The sequence below is a fragment of the Drosophila busckii genome, chromosome X, assembly GCF_011750605.1.
Source record: "Drosophila busckii strain San Diego stock center, stock number 13000-0081.31 chromosome X, ASM1175060v1, whole genome shotgun sequence".
NCBI lineage: Eukaryota > Metazoa > Arthropoda > Insecta > Diptera > Drosophilidae > Drosophila > Drosophila busckii.
In genome coordinates, this window is record NC_046608.1 from 17,347,781 (window position 1) to 17,355,397 (window position 7,617).

Here is a 7,617-nt window from a genome sequence, read left to right on the forward strand (position 1 = left end):
CGCAGCGTGGCGCCAATGCAATAAGAGTCGTGTCCAAAGCGTATCAAAAATTCGGTTGCGGTCAACAGGCAGTGCGCCGATTGCTTTTGGGCTGGACTGCTTTTGTTCATCAATTTCCTGTTCATCAAGGCTGCGGTTTTGCATGCTCTGTTCGCTCTGTAGTCAAAGTGTATGAAAAAGTTGGTTGTGGCGCTTGCTTTTGTTTGTTATCATTATCATTGCAATGTAGAAAGCGACGGGGCGCCTTGGAATTGCTTTCGATGAGCGCAATTGTGGATATTTGCTCATAATCTAACTCAATTAAAATTGTTCGCATTTGCTTTAACTATGGCGCGCTGGCCATGGAAGCATGACGACAATAGTTAATGAAATATTAAGTATACGACTTTACATAACCAGTGAATGGGTGAAAAGCGCGTTGAGTGTTAAAAGCAAAGAAAACAAAAAAGTTGTTGATTTGTTTGAGTTGTAAAATTTGTATGCAAATAAATTGCTTTGAAATAGTTTTGCCAAAAAAAAAAAATGTATAATTAAAATTCTATGCATAAGCAAACTTTATTTAGTTGTAAATAATTAAATTGCATGCAGCTTAACGCCGCTAGTGGAGCAATTAATATTTAAATATAATTTTATATAAATTAAATAAAAAATGAGCAAAACTGGATTTATTTGCATGGTGTGGTGACTGCTGGGTCAGCATTATTTGTTGTTTGCTATAGTTTGTGCCCTAAGCGTACACGCACCTGTAACTGAAGCCGCCAGCCCTGCCGCAGTCCTCGCATGCTGTAACTGTAACCCTGGGGGAATGAGGGAAGCAGCGGCAGCATTTATAATAATTGTTTGTTTGCTCTGGAGTTTTTTTTTTTGTTGTCGTCAAGTTCCTTTTAAATAATTTTTATTTATGTTTTTAAGCTGCTGCTTGTTGTTGTTGTTTAGTATGTAAATGTATTTATTTAAAATTTGATTGCATTAAATTATATATTTGGCCCAAGACTTTGCCGTAAAGTTTTTTGTTGTTCATTTTTTTCTTGTCTTGCTTAATTTTATTATGCATTTTTTTTGGCTTTTGTTTTGCCTAATATTTTCTTTTTTTTTTTTGTAACATTTTATGTGCATTTCTGTTTTTTGCGCCATTGCGCAAATATTTACTTCGCATAACGGTTGCCTTTTATTATAGCGCACCCAGCACTCAGTGTGTGTGTGTGTGTGTGTGTGAGAGAGAGAGAGAGAGCGCACAGCTTGCTGCGACGCTGAGACTTGTTTTTGTTTACGTGCTTTTACTAGTGTGCCCCACCCCCTCTGCCCCTTCTTTGCTATGCCCATTCCAATGACCTTTTCAATTATAAAAAAGTTTTTCATTGTTGCTGCTTTCTTGTGTGTGTGTGTGTGTGTGTGTGTGTGCTGCTGCTGCTTCTTCTTTTATTTTTTTTGAGTGTTGCCTAAAAAGTAAATAAATAAATTGCTTAAACTTATTTAAGGTTTATATAAAAATAAAAAATTATTGCTCTAGCATTTAAATATAAATAAACTTTTGCGCACGTAGCAATCAAAAGTAGCGATTGCTCAAAAGTTACGTTAACTATTTTCAAAAGCAACTCCCACATGATTCGCATTAAATTTCACATTCGTTTACTTTGAGAAATTTGTGGCTGGCGCCGCGTTTTTTATTCTCACTCGGCACACTTGAGAATTGAGCAGTTATTTTTAAACGATTGCTCTGCTCACATGAACTCGCTAGAGAACTGGCCATAGCCTTGACATTATGCATTAAGAAATGTATATATATTTTCTTATTACTTAAGCGCTAGAAATCAAGTGAAAATTGTCAACAAATGCAAGATTTTCATTTCAATAAATTGCTTTAATTTACGTTCATTTTTCTCGGCTTTTATTTAAATATGGAGCAAAGTTGTTGCTGCCGCTGCCGCTGCTGCCGCTGCTGCTGCTGCTCGTTGACGTTGCTCTTTGCCTGTTGCTTAATTGAGCATCAATTAAAAATGTCTCGCCTCATTAAATGTGCGCTTAAAATATGAAACAAGCTCTGAGAAGGCAGCGCCAGAGTAAGAAGAAAAAAAATTAAACATACAAATAAACTTATGCGCTCGTTATAAAAAAATATATGTAAATATAAAAATTTTTGCTCGCGGTTTATCAGTCACTCAGCCAGTCAGTCAGTCAGTCAAAGTGAGTGAGTTAAAGTTCTTTGTGTGTGTGTGTGTAGGCTTCGTTTTTGATCTCTCACCCAGGGGGGTGGGAGACGGCGCCCACTTTCCATTTACTTCGCTCTGCCTGCTGCATTTGCATGGCTTTAGTAGAAAGAACTTGTATCAGCTTTCGCCATTTTTGCCAATTCAATTCACCGCTTTTGTAGCATAGTGTTGCACTTTAATTGAGACTTGCAGCCAGTGATGAGTCACGCACTAACCCCCACCCTCCCCCAATGTACACAAAATGTGAGTTGATTGGCTGCCAAGGGCTTGGGCTTGAGTCACTTGCAAAGATAGTCCAGACATATATGTATGTAGATAGCGTCTGAAGTCTGAAGCAGCAGCAGCTCTATAAATTTAAATAATTATAGCGTTGAGTTTAGCATTTAGGCAAAACTATATTCAATTTCTTCAATGCGAGTTCTTTTCTTTGTTATTTTGTTATTCGAATGTGTCTGCTCTTTGGCCTCAATGTGTGCCCAATGCATAATGAAACTTGATCTCTAACCCTAGCGCGCTGTGCCTTGCAATGAAAATAATTTCGATGCAGGCACATAAATCAGATAATAAATAAACAGGCAGCGCTACGAACTCGAAGCATAATTAAGAGTTTACTTGCTGATAATGCATATATATATATATATATATCTGATAGTGTAGCGCACTAATTGCGACATGTCTATGCAAATAAAGCAACGGGGCCAGTAAACAAATCATGAACTTTGCTGTACAAACTACATATGTAACTGTATGTGTGTGCTAACTGTAAAAAAAAAAATTATAAACCGCATAAAACGCGTAGGTCAAACCAAATGTTGCCACTGGCAATACACACACATAGACACACCCACACACACACACAGCCTTGGCTGTTTGCCTTTGAGGCTTCTCTTCACAACTTCAATCGAGCGTCGTGCTGTGTGTGTGTTCACTGTAGCACACTTCCTGGTTGGGGTTAGTGCTACTCCTGTTTGTTTGTTAATAAAAAATAATAAAAAAAAAATAGCAGCAGCAGCAGCAGCAGCAACACACGTAAAAAGCCAAAGCGATGCAGCGCATATAGCTGTGTGTATATAAATTTAGAAAAAGGCAACAACGTGGCAGAGAACACGGAAGCAGCAGCGCCCGCTCGTCGCTACGTTTGGTTCCCAACATCGTCGTCGTCGTCGTCGTCAATTGTTTGTTTGCGGCGTCGCTAGACTTTGTTTGTTTGCCTTGCCCACACATTGCAACGCGCAGCGGCACGCATCACAATTTGCAACACTGAAGCAGCAGCAGCAGCAGTTTAGTTGAGTTTAGTTTGAAATTTTCAACGCAATTGGCAACGTGTTTGTCTCCCATTTGTGGGCATAAAGTTGCGTACATAACTGACAACTGCAGCTTTGGCCATAAATGGACAGTCAAGCAGCAGCAGCAGCAGCAATAACTTGGGCCAGCTTGAAAAATGTGTAGCAGTCAAAATTGGAAGCCAAGTGCTAAACAAAGGGCGCTCAATCAACGCTCAAAGTTTAAGACAAAGAACTGCGCGCTTGCAGCTTCATCTTAATTATAAAAAGATCTTTTGCCATAAGCCAATTAATTGATGCATGCGCGTTTCAGTGGAAAGAAATTTAAGAGCCAAGAACATAAAGTCGTTTCAACTGTTTGTGGCTGCAAACAGGAAGTTCGTATTTAAAATAAAATACGAGAGAGCTACACACACACACAAAAATAAATAAAAAAAAAGAAACGATGCTGCAATTAGCATAAAGCGCTTTGACGCAGAGCCAGCCACGCCCACTTTGGGCAGCCGCTAGCTGCTGCTGCTTGATTGTCTGCTAATTTATAATTTATAAAAATTTAGGCGCATGAGAAAAAAAGTTAGATAAATAAATAAAAATAAATGTAACTATTTAAAGCGAATAATAATAAAGTGCTATGACTACAGCAATTTACAGGGTAAGCTAGCACTGCTAGGCTGGGCTTAAGGCATGGTCGAGAGGGGGGTTGATGTGTCGATTTAGTCGCTGCTGCTATGTCCAGGCTATGCTCTTCGCTTACGCTAGCAGTTCCAAGCAGTGATGTCATTTGCGCTTTTTTCCCGTCAGATATGGCTTTTTTGAAATTGAATTCTAGCTTCTTTTAATTTAAAAATTAATTAAAAATGTAATGTGCATTTGATTAACTAAAAAAAGGTCGCTGGCTTCACTTTCTCTCCAATTTTCCAACTTATTCACTCATTCTTGGATTTAGCTTTTTTCCCCTCTTGCTTCCAGCCAGAAACCGCCACTTTTCCTCATCAAAAAATGACATCACTGGTACCAATTGGGTTTTCATTTAGTAGCTTGCATTGCAGTTTGTCTATGTTTGATAGGCTAAGTGCATAACTCACTTTTTTTTTTTTATATATTAATATTAAATTGTTGTTGTTAATGCATTTAAAACTCATTAGTTGGCAGCGCTGTTGATCTGCTCAGCTGGCAGCTAAAGTCTTGGCAATGTCATTAATTGTCGTTTAGAGTTGAGTCCTTCCACTTTTTTTTTTTCTGCTGTTTTGTTTACAGTCAGTGCATTAATTATGCTCATTAGCATAGCCGCCTGAACTTAGCTGCAGGTTCGCTCGCTCTCTCTCTCTCTTTTTGAATTGTGCTAAATACATTTGGCACAACTTCAACTTTAAAACAAATGTGTGCGTGACACGCAAACAAAGACACACACACACACACACACACACACACACACATAGGCATAACAACATTTATTTATGCTTTCTTTGCTTGCTTGTATTTTATAACGCAACAAGCAACAGCAACCAGCAACATCAACGGTAGGCAGCAATATATGTGCTATATATGCATGTACATAATTTAATTTTATATAAACACACGCAGCAAATTCGTTTTTCTTTTTTTTTTTTTTGCTAGCTATTTATATTGCCAAGTCGAGCGCGCGTCTAGCTCAGAGCAACAGCAACTGCTGCTGTTGTTGCTGCTGCTGCTGCTGCTGCTGCTGCTGCTGCTGCTAGGCACGCAACGCAGGCTCAATACAATATAAAAAATTTTATGCCAGTTGCTCGCTCGTAAGTAAAACATTCAATCAAAGTGCAAGTGGTTTCCTATTTTATTAACATAACATATTTTACTTAAATTCAATACACAGTCTTTAAAATGGTGGCGCTACAAGAAACAAATTTTAATAACTGCTAAGCAATTATTTAATTTATTTTCCCTTTTCAACAATTTTCGTGGCATAAACAAAGCTGCTAAACATTTTTAATTCAATTATGTGCCTTCGATATATAAATTTAGCATTTTCGCCATTTCGATTTCTAAATAAAAACAGCTAAGCGCACACACAATTCTATTGAACAATAAATTTTATGTTTATTGTGCATAAATAAATGTTTGCAAGTAAATTCAGCAGCCAAGCTGCTACTATATAAATCACTAACTAATCAAAATGACAATTGCGTTTGCTTAGCATGTCAACTTTTATGTGTGTGTGTCTCTGTGTGTGTGTGTGCATTTATTTATTTGTTTAACAGCCTAGCACAGGCGTCTGTACATAATTTACGTTAACTTGGCTTACATTTGTGCCTGCGCTTGTTTTGTTTTTTTTTTTTTTTTTGGCAGCCTCATGCTAAATAAACAATAACAAGCGTTTGTTGTTCGCAGCGCGAATGAGTGTGCGAGCGAGATAGACATAGCGCAACAGGCGCAACAATCAATTTGCTTTCCACTCAGTTGGGGCACGTGGCGCGCTGTCTATATCTTTATATATAGCGCATATATGTCTGCTCAACCCCAAATGCTGTTGCTTGACTTCTTTGCTTTTTTGTGTTTTGTTTTGTTTATTTGTCAATCGCATAGATCATGAGCAATTTGAAGGCGCTAAATGTGTGACAGACTCCCCATCACATGTTTATTGTTGTTGTCGCGCATATTTTGTCGCATTTAATTAGGCAGCCAAACACGCGACAGCAGCAGCAGCAGCAGCAATAACATGAGTTGCTTTTTATTATTGTTTATGTTGACAGCGACAGTGCTTAAAAATAAGACCAAAACAATTTTAATAATTTTAGTTATATTTTTGTTCATCTCTTTGCAGGTAAGTTGATCAAACAGACGCCGCTGCAGCTTCAAATGACTAACGGTAACAGTTTAGTCTTAAATTTTAAAATACATGCAGCAATTGCTTAATTTATGCATTTAATTTCAGTTACTAATTGTTAACAAATTAAATTTAAAATACATGCATTTAATATTTGCAAGTAATGGAATTGCTGCTATTAATTTAAAATATGAATTAATAATTTATTTATTCCATTTATGCTGCAGTTTATTTTGTTTTAAAACTTAAAATACATGCATTTAATATTTGCATTTAATGGAATCTTTACTTTGCTGTCAGCTTAAATTATTAACTAATAATTGCATAATTTATTTAGTTTAAATTTTAAATTTTACAATAATTTGCAAGTAATGGAATCTTAGTTTGCAATTGCTGCTGTCAGCTTAAATTATTAATTAATAATATAAAAAAAAATCCATTTATGCTGCTGTTAATTTCAATTTTTATTTGTTCATGTCTCATTACTTTTCAATTGCTGCTTTCAATTTAAATTATTAATAATTTATGCAGTTGTGCATTTAATTTCAATTCTATATATATATTGTATGCATTAAGCATTATAAACGTTTCATTTGTGCTGCTTTTTAACTTTTGTATTTATTTATTGTGCTCACATTATATTGCTGGCAATTTTCTTTGGTGTTGGCGGCTATTAAAGGTCTAAAGTACTTAGTACACAAAGGGCCGATGGGCCATAATGTGAAATCAATGCAGTGCCGCCATTAATGCCCGTTACTTCAATCATATTTTTTAATTAAGTAATTGATAGGCTCCTTAACTGTGCAAATGTGCGTGTGTGTGTGTGTGTGTGTGTGTGTGTGTGTGCGTCTGTGTGTGTGTGTGTGTGTGGCAGTAGCAATATAAACGGCAACGCCAAATCGATGAGAGTTAATTAATTTGAGTTACAGTTTTCGAACTGAGTCAGCTAGCCAGACCAGGCCAGGCCAGGCAGCCCATAAAGTTTTATGTATTTACCCAAACAGCACGAGAGTAAACAGGCGAAATTTTCGTTTTCACCTGCGCCCCCAATACCAATACATGCAAACGCTTTGGTGTGTGTGTGTGACTTAGGCCCTAAAGTCAACGTCAAAATGTCAGCCACAAGGACAAAAGAGCTCAAGAAGAAATTTCGCAATATTTTCTTGTACACACTCAACTCAGGAGCTCAGCTTTTGTATATATGTGTGCGTGTGTGTGTGTAGCGCTGTCAAGATTGCGTACAAATTGCTGGCAGCAACGCTAATTGGCAACTGATTCCCAATTCATTACTAATAACAATATTTGCGCATAAATAAAGTTT